The sequence below is a fragment of the Rhagoletis pomonella genome, unplaced genomic scaffold (genome assembly GCF_013731165.1).
Source record: "Rhagoletis pomonella isolate Grant_MI unplaced genomic scaffold, Rhpom_1.0 Rhpom_scaffold_00005, whole genome shotgun sequence".
Taxonomy (NCBI): Eukaryota; Metazoa; Arthropoda; class Insecta; order Diptera; family Tephritidae; genus Rhagoletis; species Rhagoletis pomonella.
Genome location: NW_023458559.1, coordinates 77,948,814 through 77,968,771, shown reverse-complemented (window position 1 = coordinate 77,968,771; position 19,958 = coordinate 77,948,814). Strand labels below are relative to the sequence as shown.

Genomic DNA, 19,958 nt, shown 5'->3' with positions numbered 1-19,958 from the left:
CAACTTTGTTTTGTTTACAAAGTGTTGTTAATGTGGTTTTTAGTTTACATTTATTGTTGCTGCTTTTGGTGCTTCTTCTGCTGCGGTTGACGTATTGTCATTTGATATCCTGCTAATGACAAAAGGAATTAAATGGGCGGCAAATTAAGGAGCAACAGAGCAGCGACAAAGACTGCTATAAGCAAAAAACGAAGGGCAGTCGCAATGAGCAGCATAAAATGTTTTAAATTTATATACCGACCAAAAAAAAAAACGCAAAAGTGAAATACATACGTAACTGGAGCCCAACATACCGCGAACGACAATTTTGATAACAACGCGAAAGCATGGAAAACGCAAGCAACATGAAAACAATTTTTGGCAAAGTTGCCAACATTTCTACAAAAGCAGTACAAGTACATCCACTTTCATTTGTACAAAATCGTGCTGGTGAGTAAATTTTGCTGAAAGCCTAGAAATGCATGGAGGCAAAACTGTCCTGGAATTATTTACTTGGTGCGTGTTGATAGCTTTGTATTTGACTTTGTATTTATCCACAAATATATACTAGTTACGCTCACTTCTTGGGGAAAGTCACGGGACTAAGTGACAAATACCCTGCAGGGAAACCTCGGACTAGTGAATCCAATTTCTAGTTCCGTACTAGGTCTTTATCGCCAAAAAGGAACTAGTCCGATATGAACTAGATCCCCACCAGGCCAAAATCGGCGAAAAGTGGTACTTTTGAAAAACTAATTTTTTCATCTAATTTCTATATCTAAAGTGACGAATTTTGAACTGGTACGGAATGATAGAAAAAGGGATGCAGAACGAACTAGATCTTATTTGTCGAATTTAGAACTAGTTCGGAACTATAGAAAAAGGGATGCAGCGGGGGGGGGGTTGTTTACTTTACATAGATATGTGTTCGGTGGCTTTTTCGTTCAAATCCGCTTCTATTCTGTGCTTCGCGGATGCTTTTTCATAGCTTGGTAATACAAAACTAAAATGTGTGTTAACATTTCAACATCTTGGGACCATCTGGAATCTAAGAAATAACAGCGAGCACCTCTGCAAACTCAGCTACAGCTAAAGGTATGTAAACATACATTCCTTACAATCATTCAGACAAATTTAATTTCAAATTTAAAACGCATTTCTTCCAAAATATCTTAAAATCGCACACACAGAAGAACCAAAAATATTGAAAAATCATGATATTTTTTTCTTTCGTCTGTCGATTTCAGGACTGGTTCGGAACTATAGAATTTAGGACTAGTTCGGAACTATCGAAAAAGGGATGCAGCGGGGGGCAATTGACACTTCGTAGGACATCGTCATGTTAAATTCGCCAGTTGCTTGCATGCAAAAGAGATTTATCGCGAACCAGTACTGGGTCTAAATGTACTAGAAGCGCACCAGTTCAGAACTAGAGATTTTCCCAACAGGGTATAATGCAGGGTATAATGCAAAAATGCAGGGTATAATGCAAAAAATTTAAAAATCGAGAAAAACGGCTTTAAAGCTTAGAGTTTACATATGCTCCCATAAAAATGAAGACACATTTTCTTCTAGTGGCCTATTGTTAAGCTATGAAATTTTTACACAGCGCATTTCTGCATGCTCAACGAAACCAAAAATAAATAAATAGTATGACACTCTTGCGATATGTATGCATGATACTCGCACCATAGAAGCAAGTTCCCTCTTAAAACAATAAAATATAAAAATTAAAAGAAAATTTTATTTTAAAAATAAAAAGGTTCCTAAAAAATAAATTAAATTGAAAAAAAAAATTCTTTTTAATATAATGTGATCTAAGAGTTGCAATAAAATAAAGTTAAAAAATAGAAAAATAAAAAAGTCCTTAAAAATTAATTTATATAAAAAAATATTTTTCTTTTGAAACACTAGAATTTTATAATGAAATGTTTTTGTTATTTGTGGCCTTATAACAATTATATTCAACAATTGTTGAATAAAAAAAATAGAATTGAAAAAAGCAAAAAATAGTTTTCTGAACACTAAATAAAATTAAAAACATAACTATTTTTCTTTAAACACAATAACATCTTAAAGTTGAATTTAAAAAATTAATTAATTAAAAAAGAGAAAACTAAATATTAAATAAAATTTAAAAAATATTTTTCTTTTCAAAACAATAAAACAAAAAGAAAAACAATTCCACTGCTGAGGACTCGAACCCGAATCTCTCTCTGGGCCATTGCGACTATTAGATCCCCGCGAGCAAAATGATATACAAGTGCTTTCTGCCATAAGAGAAGAAAGTTGGCAAGGGAGCTTTTTTGTTAGACTTTCGTGCCAGAATAAAAAAAAATCTTTCAAACTTTCTTGCATCCTCTTTTTCAATTGTCTTACAAAAGACTTCCAACTATCTTAGGAAAAGATTTGCCCTGTTAGTCTGCTAAAGTCTCACACTGACTGGTTAGGATTTTGGGGGCTCTTTCGCAAATAATGCCCCACTCGTCCATCAATGGCAACCCTTATGAAAGGACTCGCCGTAAAGTAAAAATTTCCGTGCGAAGCCAGCATGAAATTGTAAATTACCGTCTTAAGACCTCGCGTAATGTTCGAGGTCTTGTGAAATTAAAATAAAGTTTTCAATCGAAGAGAATCAAAAATTATCAATTGAGGTTAAGTCAGAACCTACAAAACAACAATTGTTAAAACAAATTAGTAATTAAAGGCGAGCGATACGCTTTTAACCATATTGCATGACCTCCTAGTTCCTTCACTTTCTCTATTTCAGTAGGTATTTATAAGTAGAAACAGACTTCGAGCTGTTTGTACCTATGGAAGAGCACTTTTCTCATTGACAATGACACGTAAATGTAAGCAAATTTTGATAGCTTTTACCGCACAATCACCACTTAATTGATTTCCTTTGAGTCGAGCTCAAGGAAAAAGAGTTGTTGCGCGTTACCAACCCGCAAAAGTTACCGCGATCCAAATGAAGTGCATACATACATACATATGTACGTACGCACTATGTTTCGCATGTGCGCGACAAAACTCGATTAAAAGAAGCCGTGCATGTAAAAGTGGCAAGAGAGAAAGCAAGTCAGTAGCAGTCAGTGAAGAGGAATAAATAAAATACTCGTATAATAAAACCGATAAAAGTGGAATTCCAAAGCTACAGTTAACCAAACAAATATGTATGTAGTTGCAACAAGAGGCAAGATAAAAGTTGAAAGTTGTAAAAGGAACAAGGCAAGCGAAAAAGAGTGCACACTTACTTCTGTATGGTAGTAACCGCGAAAATGCAAAAAAGTCAGTTGCAAGTGAAGTTACACAGTTTGTTCGAGTGTTGTGGAACGTGAGCTAAACCAGCGGAACGCAACGTTTAGTTTTCCCAATATCAAAGTATTTTAGTCATACATAAGCACGCAATGGTAAGCAGTATTTGCATAGTTAATGGATGCTGGCGATTACGCCAAAAAATAAAGTTCATTTCAAAGAAAAGTTAAATAAAGAATTGTTGCGAAAAATTCACACAATCGAAAACAAAAAAAAAAAAAACAATTTTATATTCCCAACTTCAGTATTGGATATTCGATACATAGCTATGAACATTCAAACCATCGCAGAAATGTATTGGAATTTGTAAGAACAAGAGGCACAAGTTCTGCCGAAAGATTAACCCATTCAACGCGCTTTAGTCAATGGCTGTAATTGCATATTTAAGCGTTAAAACTTTTCGCTCTAGCGCAACGAAATTGAGAGTTCATATCGCTTTTTTTGTTTTTTTTTTGTTAATAAACAACATTCAACTGTTCGGTTTAACAGTAAGGCAAACGAAAAAACGTATGTTTTGTTTGTTTAAATATGCATTCAATTACTGAATGGAAACGGCCCTGAATGCATTTCCAACTCAGCTCATTTAATTATCACTTTCATTTTACGCTGCAATTAACCAGCGTACACCGCTTGCCAACAACAAGACATGCCCGTGTATAAATTTAACTATAAAACTTCCCATTTCGGCATATGTTAACGAGGGTGGTACTGATAGCGCTCAATAATGCATATCCGCTTTATGAATGTACGTCGAAATGAATATACATATGTGCATTGTGCATAAGTATGTATATTATAAGCAATTCATTGGTAAATATTTTTTTTTTGCGGCGAATAATTCGACACTTTTTTATTGGATTTCTGTCTGCCAATTGCCTTGTGAGCAAAATAAGCAAGCATTTATAGTATCTATTATAAAAGTTAATTTTTTTAATTCGAGATAAATTTTTCTTCTCGTATTGCAACAATTAGTTTTGTACACTCACTCTGTTTGTAAATACAAACTCATGTACCTAATTATAACAACCTAATCGATCAAATCGGTCAATATAGAAAGTAAATAAACGCCTTAAAGGATAATAATGCATGACTTATGATACTAAAGTACACTGAGAAAAGAGTTTAGATACGTCAACTAAATATGTTTTCCTCAACACATGATTTGGTTATAGTTGCATTATTTGGTTACAGTAACCAAATCATGTGTTGCGAGAACTATTTTTAGCTGACTTTTTCTGAGTGTATTTAATATAAAAACTAGATTGACCTCATTAACATTGTGGCCTGTTAACAACTAAATACTTGTTGCGTCAGAATATTTTTTGAAGTGAAATTACTTTAGTGGAGCTGGTTTTTAAGAGTAAATTGACCAATTAAACGGAAATGATGCAAACGGCAATAGTTGGGACGGAAAATGTTGCAACGGAAGCAAGTGCTTCTTAAATGTATGCACATGGTATTAATTCAACAAAAACGTGATAATATGCGTTACAGAACAAGATTTGTATTAACCCTAGAACACACACCCGGGTACAAATGTATCCACTTTCAACTTTGAAGTGTTGTAACTTTTGAACCGCTATACCTCTATACCGCTAACTTCGGATCTATCCAATGCATTCTTCCTTCGTTATAAATTCGAAATCCAGCTCATTATCGAATTGAAATTATAATAAGAGGGTGTGATTGTCTTATATTTCCCTTCCAGAGCTTTCGCTCTTCTTACTATGGTTTTAATTCCAATGTACTATGAACTTTGGAAAACTACGGTTGGTTATCAGTTCATTTTTAGTTCGATATGCATATTGGATATCGAAAGTAATTTTCAAACTTTTTCTGCCTCCACCGTTTTGTTGTTTTCAACTTTTTCAAGTAGGCAATTATACACTCTTGTTCTTAAATCCGGAAGCAGAGCTACTTAAGCGACGTAAATTGGCTAACGCTTTTAGGCCTCGTTGTTTGCAACATTATCGCTTGGTTGCATTGTAGCAGCGCTACATTACCGTGGAGAGCGCTTACATTCGCCCTTACGGTGTGCGACGTTTAAGGCAAAGCAACTAACCAAATGCAAGGCCGGGTAGCGGAAAGCGGCTATTTAAACGTCAAGTGACGTAGTCACATCCGCTTCCGGACTTCTGCGTCCACTTAGGGCATTTCCATACACATCAGGCACAATAATAGCAACACCAAAGCAACACGTTGCAAGTCACAACACACAGTGCAATGCTCAGAAGTATGCTCGAGCAGAGCGATGTAGCAAATTACGCAGCTATGGAAACAACCAGCGAAACATTGAATGGAGCGTGGAAAACTGGTGAACACTTCGTCATTTTTTTATGTGTTTTACACCGAAGGATTTTTGAAGCAACAAATAACACAGTTTCTTCAAAAAGGTTGACCCAAAATTTGAAATTTTGTATAGTAAAATTCATGTGCTAAAAAATTCAATAAATCAAAGCAAAATTCTTTAAAGCAAAGATTTTTCTTAATCCACTCTTCTGCCACTTTAAAACAAAACTAAAATGTGTTTGAAAGAAAATTAAATCGCTGATGTCAACTTCTTTAATATTACCTACCTATTCAACTCCTTCTTAGGTTAGTGTGCTGACCACTATTATGGGTATTATTGCTGAACTACATTCTGTTAGCACTCAAGAGAGAGACTCTCACAGTTGTGTGGTATGAGGACGATGAGATACTATCAGTTACAGGCTAGCTCTTTTCCACTCTCAACTAAATACTCAAAAGAGTTCAGAGAACTGTACAACACACCAGTTAAATTTACCGCATAATATTCCCGGTATTTTTCAGAGCAAAATATCTTGCAATCGTGCTAGACAGCAAAATTAACTGGTAAATCATCCCCGACCTGATCTCAATTGGTCTACACCTAAAACGAAGGGCTATGAAGTCGGAGATGTGAGGGATTAGACACTGCATCGATTGATAATTAGCGAAATATAATTATTAATAATTTGTTAGTCTATGTTGACCGATCGAATTGACCGATTGTCCAGTAAAGAGGCTTTGTTCCTCAACACCGACGGATTCAACTTTAACTGCAGTGTGGTAGTAGAAGTCTACTCTGAGAAACTCGGTATACTTAAATATATACGTCTGGAAAAGTTTTCAAACATTTTACAAGCGGAAGTTCCTGGTATTAGAATCTGAGGACAAGTAAAGCAACAATGTTTTCTGACAACCAGCAATAACATCGCCGCTTACCAAATTTAAAGTGATCAAGAATTGCAAAATGAAATTATGCTCAACGTCGCAGCCAACGGCGGTCTCTCTTGTCTGGGTACCCGGACATACAAAGAAACATTGGAGGCAACGAGCGATAGAAAATGCGTTTGCATTTGCTTGGAGTGGCTAGAAAACGGTGGCCAGATATACAGACATGCAAGACCTCGTGAGAACTCTGGTCTGGCGCTAATAGGACGAAGTCCTTTCATTTCTTTATTTGATTCAGCATAGAATTATTCCGAATAGTAGCGACCAGAACGTATCACTGTGATTTAGGCAAACATGCGCCATGATTAGGACTTCCCTGTTATAAGACTTTCCAATGGAGACAATGTCCAGCAGCTGCTCATGTTACATTTAACATTATGTGTCATGTAGCATTGGAACCAGAAACAGGCCACATGCCCCCTTTTACAATACAAAATTCGATCCTCTTAAAATGCGATTGCCTTACAGCATTACACTTGGACCATTTTTATTACAAATAAACTACCTACCCTTGCAATACTCTCAGATTTAAAACTATCCTTATTGTTATAATCTGTAGACAATTGGTCTCATCTTTCCTGTAGGGGTGTCTGCAAAGTATTTTCGTATGTATGTGCGTGTGTGTTTGTACCCTTTGTAATTTCAGTGAAATGCCTCAGAGGGTGGTTTGGGCGTTAGGTTATACAGCTATCCTTACTAAAAATTACATTCATATGCGCCTGCATACGTATGTATGTATCTACGTATGTACATGCAAAGTGAAGTCAAAGAGAGTGGTGGTGTCTAGTCATGTTCTCTGCCAATGCGTTGTTAGCACCCATGCTTACAGACTTTTGCCTTGCTTTAACAACTCTCTTTCGTTCGAAGTTTGGTTTTAAAACCCGGGTTGATGAGTTCAGTGCATCACACACATAGGTACTATTTATGCGGACGTAATATACGAGTATTTATATTTATGGTCTAGTGCATTTTTATGTGCGTGTGTGTATGTTTTCAATAATGTTACACGTTATAAATTACCGAAAACGTCGGAAAATAGAGAAAGTGTAGCAAAACGAGTAGAAATGATTGTATGTGTTAAGGATATAAACATAAACCCATTTTGGTGTATGTCAAACAAGTACTTGGTGGCCTTACACAAATATGTGTATTTGCACATAAATATGTATTCACTTTAGGTTGGTCCAAAAAGGCATGCGAAAAAGTAAAGTTAGAATTTTTATGCTCTCACCCCCTAGGATTGTCCTACACCGAAAGAAAATCCTATTTTTTATTTCGAAATGAAAAAATATTTTTAGTTCGCTCACAGCGCTCAAAGCTTCCATGTATTTTATATGGGGAAAAACAACAAAGATATGGTATATCGAATTCTTGGAGATCAATATTTTTCGATGGGAAGTCTCTGGTTCTCTTCAAGAGACTTCCAATAACAGCATACCATTGTTTGAATATACCACGCAGAAAGCGTTGAAGAAAGTTACTTAAGCAACCAATACCAGTGCGGATGGGATTCGCTCCAAACCCAAAATGGAAAAAGAAGTAGAATGCTGATACTCCGAGGCATCAAATAAAAAAAAAAAATAAGAAATAAGAAAGACTTTTTGTCAGCTCCGTTGAAATATTTTTTGATTCTTCTTTTTATTTAAGAACCGTTATAAAAAATTGTCCCAAGTGAATAGTGCGCTATGTAACTTTTGACAGAAGGGTGTTCGCAGAAATAAGAATAACTACGCTTCTCTTGGAAAATGTACGCTTCAAGCTGCTAGTATTAAGTGCAAGGAGTGGACAAATTAAAAGTAAAAGGAAGCATAACGTCAGCATACTTATACATATGTAGTATGTATTTATTTCAAAATAAATTTGTACGAAACGCAGACGTGCAAAAAATAACGATTGAGGGTGACAAAAAGCGTGAGACGCTGAAGCGTTGGGTGGTGCACAAAATTAGTAAGTATTTGTATTTGTTTGGGCATACCTCGGGGCATGAGAGGACCAACTCCAGGTAAGCTAGTCTTGAAATCGAGCTCTGGAGCAGTGACAATCAAAAACAGTTAAAATAACAAATAAACATGCAAATATATGCGTGAAGTTTACAAAATACACACAAATAGATGTATGAAATTGCTTCAACTAAATACAGTGACTAACAAAAATATGCATTCTATTCAAAAATATAAATTCTAATTAAGTAGTAGTTTTAAATTAAGTTTCCGGCAAAAGTGTCAATATAATAACTAGTAATTTTTAGCAAAAAAAAACCGACTTCAACTCCCATATAAAAAAAATATATATATATATATATCTCATGATCCGCTGATCGGCTCTTAACCAGATTAGTATGGGACCACCTCTGAGACACTACCTTTCCGATGCAAAAAGAATTATCGAAATCGGTTGACGTGGCCCAAAGTTATGCGGTAACATACATAAAAAAAAAAATATTCCGACGAACTGATAACCTCCTCCTTTTTTGGAAGTCGGTTAAAAAGAACGTAAACTGAGCAAGAACTAAGAACGATATTTGCTGGTGGAACACTGAAAACAATCGTCAAAATAAAAAGGTCGCCCCACCACTACATCAGAGCGGAGAGTGAAAATCGATTGGATATTTTGGTTTTTATTGAAGAAAAATCCGGGGAATTGAGTCTGATCGTCTTTCTTGCCTTCGTGGTGGTATCAAAGAAAGAAAAATATATATATTTAAAAAATGCCAGAATGTGAACAAGGAACTGAAATGTATCAAGTGTAATCCTTTTGAGTAAACACTGATAAAATAAGTTTGTAATATTTTAAACAGTTTTAGGTATTTTTAAATTGTTTATTCAGTGTTATATTACGTTCAAGTTTGTCCCAATTAACTTGTTAAATGTAAAAAAGCATATTGTAAAACACAATCGTCCACATTGAACATTTGGAGTTAACTTTGACGGTTGTTTGATTTCAAATAAATATAAAAAAAAATCTAAATCAAGTTTTTGTGTTTCAATTTGTTTTATGCGAATGTCGGCTTCATGATATTAAAGCATACGGATTATTTAAAGACTTCAAAATGTTTAGTTCGTATGCCCTATTTGTCTCTGCGTACGACGAGACCCGTTGGGAAATAATTAACTACCGCCTTGGCCTCTTTTTTGGCGGGCAGACGTGCATACAATTTAGATATTTTCTGATAGTTTTTAATTTTTAATACTTTTGGGAATATAAATTTTTTTAACGTTGGCGTGTCAAATGAAAGCTTTTGGCTCTTTCTGATTGGCTGTACCAGAAAGCTTTCTGATACGACTCTGCGCTAAACTGGTTTTCAAACGAGTTAAATAATTCAACTGGTTCAATTTTCCAACAACAATTGCATGCGATTTAACTTGTTTATAAACACGTTTTGTTCATTTAACTTGTTTAAGCCCATTTATCATGTTTATCTCGTCAATTTGAACGTAGTATTATTTACATGACTGTTTCAAAAAGTTAGTTCGTTCAATAACAAAAACCATATATCGAGCCCTAACCGCCAAAATAACGTAAGCGACACTTTTTTTAAAAATTTTCTTTTTGATGCACAAATACATCCACATGCTCTAGGAATATTTCCGCATCAAAAAAAATTCGCTTACGTTATTTTGGCGGTTAGGGCTCGATATGTAAAACCTTCCAAAAAAATTTGAAACATTTTCACTAAAATTTCACATTTATTAGTTGCAGTTTTATAGCCCGTTATATTTTAGTGCATGTTGCATGTAATTTTCCTTACTTATGCATTTTCTTCCATGTAAAGCACATCGAAATTATTGTATATGAAAGGAAATTCTGGATAACAAACTTGAACTCAACCAATAGCGTGCGAAATCTGCTTGCATATCTGGAAGAGTACAAAGGGCGGTTTGTATACTGAGTGCTCACTGCTGCATGCATTGGTTTGTGTTTATTTCCGAAAAACAAGCAAAAACAGTTCGATTCTTCTCTGATTTATGGTGTCAATTTAATAGCAACTCCAAATGATAAATTCTCCAAACCACTGTATTTACTTCACAGCTACTCGTAAATTCTACACTCAATGCAACAACAGGTAAGCCGCTCAAGTCGCAATGGTAGTGACAATGACGGAGACGAAGTTGATGTTGGCACTGCTGGATTTGCATGTTCCATGCTAACCCTAGCAAACGAGGAGACTCTTAACTGCAATAGAAGTAGCGTAAAATGAAGTAGTGTAGAGTGTAATGAAGAAAAATGAAGAGGCGAAATGTGTCGCATAGAATGCGGAGTTCTTTAGCGCTTCAGCAGCTCAGTGCTTTACCTTTTTGTCATTTACCGCTTCTTATTTTTATGACTTTGAATGACAGCGCAGTATAAACGTGAGTTGATTGCTCTTCGTAAGGTATTCGTATACGTGCATATGTTTAACCCTTTGTCTGCCGCGGAAAAACTAGCATTAACTGACTAAGTAGCGTTCAGGTTCATTGGACCCGCCAGATTTAAAATAGCAATACCAATTATTTAAAAAAAAATTAAAATGATCAAAAAAGTATAAACTACATGAAAATAAGCAAAGTAAAGGACTTACAGTACAGAGCTCAAAAGCATCAGATATTAATATGGGACCACAACGAATCGGCCGGTAGGCAAATGGTTAAAGACACCTCTGTGCTAGCTCGCCTGCCTGGCTTCCGAGCATTTCTATCATTTCTATGTACATATGCTAGACTCTCTGTGCGCGCTTTTGAGATCCTGAGCTGTTACTTGTCACGCAAAGTAGGAGTTTCCCACCAACTTTTAAGCGCAAACCATAGGCACATAAAGGAATTCCCACACACAAAAAAAAAAAAAACGACAAGAAAAATTTAAACTCAGAATTATGAGATTTTTACGTTTTTAATTACTGTGTGCAATACCTCCATTTTTCAACCCGTTGTACTGAACTTATATTTTTTTTGTATTTTGTTTTCGCGTTTATTTGCCATTATACTCAACGTTCACATACCAAGTCATGTAGATGCAAATATTCAAATACCTCTACGGGCTTAGATAAAGATAGCTGGATGTGCTAGAAATGTTTATGGTAGGAGTTTAATGAAAAAATGGTGCCTAAAACTATTTACTTTCACATATTGAGCGTGTCTGCAGCTGCTGTTTGTCAACGTTAAGCCCACACTAATACACTTGTCATACCCTATTTTGCTCTTCAACTTAGCCTGCAGCACTTTCGTTATTTCGCATTTTCAAGCGTGAAGAATTCAAGGATTTCAAGTGCTTGTTAATTTAGATTAAGGCGCATTTTTCTAGATTACTAAAGAATTTTAGAGGGATGGGTAGGTGAAACCAATTGCTAGCTATTTCTTTATTTCACTACATATATGTACATACAAACATACATATTTATGTGCTTCATGCAAGGTGATGTCTTAAAGAATGAGTTTTCTTTTGCATTCTTTTATTTACTTTAGCTACATATTTTGCTGTTTGGGCATTTGCGTGGGTGAGTTTAGGACTTACGGTGTGTTTTCTGTTACACTTGGTTTAATTAAAAAAAGCATTGCGCACAGTTAAGTAACGGGACTAGTAAACGTTTTTATAACTCAATGACTTTGCAGAGATGCCATGTACGAAAAGAATGAATTTCTAGTTCAAAACGTACGATGCTTTGAATTTGCAAACACTAAACCCTTGAAGTCCGTATTAGACGTACATATATATGTACTTAAAATATGAGGACCAAACATAGACTCAGATCACTACATATCTTGTCCTCAGCGTGTTTGGTAGCTGCTGTAATGCCGGCTTAGCTGTTGACCGGGGCATGTATATACCGAGCCGCACTAAAGATAGAGCATTCTCAAATTTCTAGATTGCGGACGAACGCCAACAAGTCTCTCGCAATGGCACATAATACACAGTTGGAAATTATCGACTGATTTTGTTCAAAAAAGGCTGGAAGGTAAATTTTTAAACGAATTGAATAATTTTTTTTTTTTTTTGTTTTAATAATTGGTAGGGATTTTAGAAAAAATTATCTAAGTCAGAATTAAAAAACAGTTTTGATTTTTATAGAAACCATCAAACTATTTCAATTTATAATTATTACTCCCAATAAATTTCAATAAAAAAAGTTTTGGAAAAAGCTTAAGTACAAGATCTCCAAATCGGAATTTTCTAAAAAAATATCTTGCTTATCACTTTAGTATCCAGACTGTTGAATTTTGTTCCATTCAGAAAGCTAAGTTTAACTACGTTTCAAAACACAAAAACTCATCTCTCATTCAAAAGTGTTCTAAGCTTTTTGAAACTAAAAATCGGCTTATAATTATTAGATGTAACATAGGTTTGTATACATACACACATAGGTGACAAGCTGTCTCGTTATTTCTTGAAAGTAAATAAAATGTAAAAGGTGTTTTTGTTACAGACATACACACATTTAAAAAACCAATCATCCAGAAAGGAAACTTAATCTTTTTTGGCAGTGTGTTTTTCTTACATTTTACGTAGCCGAAAAAGTATTGTAAACAACGCAAATTTTCAATAACTTTTCATAACCGAAAAAAGTCGGAAAATCATCATATTATAATTGCTCGTATTTGAAGATGAGTTTTGTAAAATATTTGATTCAAACTGAACATTTAAAATGTAAATATACTAGAGTTTACACTTGTAAATTCACGTGAATATAAGAAAATATGTATGCAAACCCAGCCAACCAGGGGAAAGAGTTCCAAAGGAGCATATCCGCGGGAAAAAAGTGCCTTCTCAATATATATGAAAAAGTGTGCTTTTTGGGACTCCTTAAATGAGTGATGTCGGAGTCCCAGAAAGCTCCCTCACATAATCCGCAAAGACTTCGTGCGGAATCCCCTATTTGTCTATGATTTTGTGAAAAGGACTCTTTAAATCATCCGAAGATAACTTGGACAGAGTGTTCTGGGGGTGCTCCGATAATAGAGCGAAAATTTATATACCAAATTCAAATTTTTTAATAATTAATGATTGCGTAAATAAAAAAGTATTCTTTATCTTTTTTTAGGACTTTCTTGTGAAGTGCGGAACCACTCGCTCTATTGAATTCTGTGCCAGAACCAGATAATTTTCTAATAAACGCGCATGAAAAGTTCTAAAGTTAGCCAAAAGTAATTTTATGCGTTATTGCTTACCACCAAATGCATTCGCATCTGCCAGTAGCTTTTTTGCGGTGTCCCTCTCCAGGAACATTCTGATTGAATTTGAATTGATTGCATTTTCACCTTACGGAGCAGATACAAAGAAAAGGAAAAGAAGATAACATACACTCTAAAAAAAATTGTGTAGATTTCCTAGCTAAAAGGTAGGTTACTGATTTCCTACCTTATTATTCGCGAAATTACATGCTCGATTATTCAACGAATAGTTTGTTTAAATTTCGGACTTTTTAGAGTGTAATATAGCTGCTGTGGTGTGCGTAAATTTACTTAGAAAGTGTGTACTAGCTACAAAATACACATCTGCTGTTTGATTTCACCCGTAGAATAGTGTAAAGCCGCTAACAAAAAGGATTTTTAAACACGAAAATGTATTAACGAGAATAATACATATTCATCGTGTAAATTTACCAAAAAATTTTAAAAATAAACATAAATATACTCGATTTATAGTGGCATTTTTAAACAGATTTTTTAGAGTGTACAAAAAAAAACCTTGACTCAGTTTGCACTGCATATTCGGAGCGCCACGGAAGCACTCATTCGAGGTATTACTGTGGGAGACATTTTTCACTCCATATTCCAGGTGTTGCTGTGGGAGTCCTTTTTCGGTCCATATTTGGAGCACTCCGAATTTGGCTAGCTGGGTATAAGAGCATGTATCGATGGCTGAGTGGAAGATCGACCTATCCCGGCAGCCAGTTCGAAAACGCTCTATCTCAGAAACCTTTTCAAGAACGCCCTACTTCAGAATTTGGTTGAAGAACGCCCTATCCCAAACGAAAATACATTGAAAATTTATTGAGATAGGACGTTTTTTAATCGGCAGCAGGTATAGGGTGCTCTTCGACCAAATTTTGAGATACGGTGCTTTTCAATAAAATTCTGAAATAGGGCGTAGTTGGAAAATTTTCTGAGAAACGGCGTTTTCGAACTGGCTGTCGAGATAGGTCGATCTTCCACCCAGCCATCGATATACTATTTTTCTTTACTCACACATATCATCGTTTGAATACAAAACCGCGTAACTGACATTTGCTGCTAAAAATTGGATTTGCTCACACAAGCTCTTGGCCCATTCTTCCTGAAATATACTAGCCATAAATGCGATTGTTTTAAAAAAAAGATAACCATTTTGAAATATGTGTGGTTTTTAGTCTCTAGAAAATAATTTATGCAACCTCACATACCCGGTTTTGCATTTTATTGATACGCGGTTTTGTACTTCAAACGACGATATGTATGTACATACATTGATGCAAATGCAATGAAAAAAAATTCACGATGTGAGCATTCAAAGTAATGGAGAGCTAAAACCGACTAAATTTGTGGGCCGATTCTGGCGCTGGTGTATGAACAAGTATGGGTAATTTCAAATATGTAAATAAGTGAGCCCGCATCAACCAAAACTTGATGTGCACGCCTATCATTCAAGTCGATTGCCAATCAAAAAATTTTTAATTTTCCGTTCTTTCATCTTGGTGCGTCAGGGGCATAGACGAGGCTGGCGTGCAACTGATTTGTTTTCGCAGGAAGATCGAAGATGGAAGGATATGATTTGGAGGCTATTATAAGGATGACGCAATTATGTACCTACACGATATTTTTGTATTTGTATTTTGTTTGCAAGGTAATTATGCCTTGCGGCAGTGTTTAGACAAGGCAGTAAGTATTCAATTAAATCTCGCAGGCATTGAAATATTAATTAATATTTGACGTTAATATCAAGTTTAATCACTGCACATCAGTTTACGCGTATACAATGCATAATTTATGTTTGATTACAAAATAAGATATTGGGGAACATTCGCCGACAGTTGCCTCGTAGATACGAAGAATTGTAGAATGAGTGGAAAAAGTTTATATTAATGGAGCGCTATCTTTTAAAATCGTCCTGGACTCTAGGTATATAAATGCAGGAGAATTTAGGAAGTGCTTTTGTTTATTCTATTATTATGTAGGATAGGCTTAATTAAAGCCCAAAGGGTCCATTGTGGTATCGTTTGGGAGCTCCATCAGGTCCACTCGCCTAGTTGGGAGTAGAAGTAGAAGTTAAGTTGATACAAACTCGATAATTCATGAATTTCTGCTGCGATTAGTATCGCCAAAAACATGACGGTGACCAAGGTGCAGTCTAGAATCCGTATTTTTCTTCTTTTAAACGTTTTTATCAATATTAAAATTTTTGTAAAAATTCAGTAAAATTTCTTTAAAAAAAAAAATATTACAGTGTTTGGTGTTACTTATTTGTAGTTAAGAAATCATATGATTCGGAAATTCATACAAAATTTCAATTTGTTCATAAAAAAATTTCAAAATGGAATTTTCCAATGAAATGCCCATAAATTAAACTTTATCTGAGCCAAATATCTATGTATGAAAAAAGTAAAACTTTGCAAATTCATGGCCCACTTCAGAAAGCTTTACCCATATAAAAATGGCCAGCTTATTTTATTAGCATGTTTCTTATAAACCAACAATCTTGCACACAAACATATACATATGTATGTAAGTGAACACATGAATACTTCATTTCCTGGTATGCACAAATGACAAAGTTTGGACACGTTTAAACTGCATAGCGCCGGTTGTGATTGCACTCAAGTGTGCTCCAAAAAAATATGCTAACTACATTTCGCAAGTCCAAGAGAGAAATATGTATACTATTCTGTAATGAATTGAGCAAACTTTTAAGCGAATGCCCTATAGGAAAAAATTTAGCAGGATAAGCAAGTTTCAGGTTCAAAGAAAGTTCAAGAAAGACCTCCACATTTTCACTTTGCAAGGGCACTAAACATTCAGATGAAAAAAAAAGTTTCCAGTGTACCTTTGCCAATGGAAAACAGGCACTGAAAATTGCGTAATGCAGAAATCGGTTTATCTACAATTCAAATTTGAAAAAGTCTTACGGAACTTGATGTCGAATTAGGTCATAAAAATCAATTTTGGTACAACATCAAGTCTTACGCCTCCGATTGGAAAATAATTCCGGCCGAGCACTTACATAGCTAATTCTTATATCGATTTGGATTTTATTCATGGTTTTAAATTTATGTCATTCTAAGAAAACAAATTTCCTACAGGGCTATTTCTTTATAATTTGCTTTTGTCTGTCGCATTCATGAACAAGTAATATTCAAGAATGTCTTCTTTCTTACTTCGATCTAGTAGAGCCGAGTGGACAGTTATCAAGGACTTGTCACACTGATACGCTATGCAGAGGATAAACTTTTATTGGGATATACATATATATGTATGAATGTATGTATGTAATGTGCATGCATTAGGCTAGTTCAACTTCATTCTAGCTTTGCTAAGTCCTCTGTGAATAACAGCCCGTTGTTTGACTGGCGACAAAGTATAGTGGCTTTATCTTCTGGAACTCTACTAGTAAGTGAAAGACTAGTCGTCCTTTCTATAGCGTAGATCTCTGCTTGGAAGGCACTGCAATCGTTTGGTTGACGAAAGGTGCGAAAGGTGTTCAATCTGTGATCCATCAGTGTAAATGGATATACCTCCCTCTGCTACTGGTATTTCAAGCAAGGGATTGGTGCCGGCGTGGCCCGACGGAGCGACGCGACAAGTTAAAGGTACTCTAAAACCTTTTAGCCTGGCAAAATAAAAAAGCCCCTATTTTAGTTTTATTAATAATCTCTATGTTAAAAGACCTGATCTTTCTTTTAAGCTGATTCAAAGCAATATTAAAAATTACCATAATTGATAAAAAATTTCACATAAATTTTCGTTTTGAGTTTTCATCGTGAATATAGAAACATTTTTTTTATAGAAATCATAGCTTTCGAATTTTTCCCAAATTTCTTTCTGCTTTACAGCTAGTCGAAAAGTTGCCTGAAAACACATTGTCATATAAGACACAAAAAAAAACGGTCTATAGATTTATTTACCGTGTTTGACCTATTATATAATCGGTAAAGAAAGGGATAAGGGAGATAAAGTTTTATCAAAATATGTCGACAAATTTTGTCGTCAAAATATGGCATAGTAAAAACCAGCCATAGGTATATCGCTGCCATAACACAAACAATTTTGAGTAAAGCACACATCTGAACACCTCTTGATGTTAAATGTATTTTTGAGATGGAGAATTTTAGAGTATTTAGTTAAAATTTTTATAAAGATATCATAACATTTCTCCCTCTTTCAAGTTTATAAAAATATGGTTACGTTTATTTTTACCTGTACAAATTTTTAGTAATCCTAAGCCGTTTGATTAATTTCTTATATTCCGCTTTGCTTTTATTTTTTTGCGATTCCTCTTTACTTGCAATAACTTCCAACACTGATTACACTAGATGTACTTTTTAAGAACAAAAGTATGTAAGAATATTTTTATTATTTTTCTGTATTCGTTTTGTTATTATTTGTTGGTGTATTGATGCTAAATCACACACAATGCTCGCATGTTGAGGTGATATTTTTTTATTTAAATATTTACTAAGATGAAACGCTTTTATGATTAGTTTTTTCACCGGAACATCTTAAAATTTTCCAAGATATTTTACATACTAATGTGATTTTTTAACTTTTTTTCAGAGAACTAAAGAACCAATTGATTCTACCGATTTGTTTCGTTTTACTTTCAAGAATATTAAATAAATATTTCTGGTGTTATTTCCTTTCCGACTTCAAATGCTTTCTCCAAAGCTAAACTCTCTTTCTATTTCACACACACACAGCTTTGCTTTCAATAACATTTATTTATTTTTTATAGTCGTTTTCACTTTTCTCTTTTATTCGATTCGCCTGTATTCTATGCACATAAGTATACTTATAGTCTAGACGAATATGTACATACATATTTATTTTTCAACACAGTTCCGCCGTAAACCCGGCGACGCGCAAAAAATTAACAGGCAAATATTTAATTTTCTTAATAACCAATAATGCTCGCATCATCGGTACACAAGACACGAACGCGGCGCTAAGAACTCTGCCGTCGTCAACGTCGCGGACGCGTATTAATACCGAATCAGTTGTCAGCACACCAACCAAAAAATAACCGTTTTTCCGTTTGATTCACCCACACGTCCAATTTCGACAACGCACCAACATCAACTAGGACTCACCACGCACGCCAAACACAAATCCGAGTCAGTAGTGACAGAGTCGGGGAGTTGGTTACGACGAAACGTGATGGAAACATTTTTTGGTGCTCTGTTGGTGCTTCGGCAGCGACACTATGCATTGCCGAGACTGATATCCTGCATCGACGCAGACCGGCAAAACATCGACAGTAGACAACAACAACAACAACATCACAAACGCTGGGGGTGGTGATGGTGGCGCTAAGCGAACAGGGTGGTCATTTTATAGTGTTGGTTAGTGTTTTGCTTTAGGGGTGGTTGTTTCGACAATCAGTTGTTCTTTCTACTTTCGCTTGTTTTGATTTCTCGTTCGCTGTTGTAGCACGTAGTCAGTCGATACATGGAAGCACTGTTTTTGTTGTTCATCAATGAATGAATGCACTTGCATATAGGGTTGTTTTGGCTAGCTATTAACGTCTTCCACTTATACGTTACTCATTCGGAATTAGTTTTCGAAGTATCTGTGCACTCAGGAGCAATTTCTTGAACTGCATTATCGACCTAGGGATGCGAAAAATTTGCCTAAAATTATTTACAGGGAACAAATAATTGCATATGTATACATGCATACACATATGTGTGTATGTAGTAGGGATGATTCGAATGTCATTTATTCATATTCGCGAATGCATATGCGAATGAGAATGTGCAAATGCGAGTGCGAATGTTAGGAATAACGCTAAAAAAACTGAATTCAACTTATGCCATAATTTTTATTACTTCAAAATTTTGTAAATTATTAGAACATTGAACGAGTGCTTAACCTATACAGTGTTTAAGTCCAGTAGACAAAGTTTAAAAGGGGCATATCATATTTCAAAAAAAAAAAATGTTGCTGCATTTTCTCCCATGAGCCCAACCAATCGAGAGAATTTTCACCAAGATGAGCTCGTTTTTCTTTAAGATAGGCCTTCAATTGAGCTTTAATTTCACTTTTTTAAATGTCTTTAGATTCTACATCGGAGCCTTAGCTTTCGTTGGAGGAATCTACAATTATTTCTAGATTGCTGATAAGAATTTTAACAGCACTTGTTGAAGGCCCCTCAACAGTGGCGGATTTATCGTACAGGCAACATAGGCTGAAGCCTAGGGCGGCAGAATTAAGGGGCGGCAAATTTAAGACAGCTAAATTAAAAGAAAAAAATTTATTTGGATTCAG

The 19,958-nt window shown here is 35.1% G+C and overlaps 1 protein-coding gene across 4 annotated transcripts in view; it reads right to left on the bottom strand.

Moving 5' to 3' along the window:
• The window catches only part of LOC118739644, a 260,844-nt gene that overhangs the window by 160,598 nt on the left and 80,288 nt on the right, over nt 1-19,958 (bottom strand). For 2 of the 4 annotated variants that reach the window (XM_036471089.1, XM_036471092.1), the window contains exon 1: nt 17,892-18,751. The exons of the other annotated variants lie outside the window; for them this stretch is intronic. The gene's annotated coding sequence lies outside the window, so the exon portion shown is untranslated. Of the gene's footprint in view, nt 1-17,891; nt 18,752-19,958 lie in introns of those variants that run through there. 4 annotated transcript variants of the gene reach the window in all.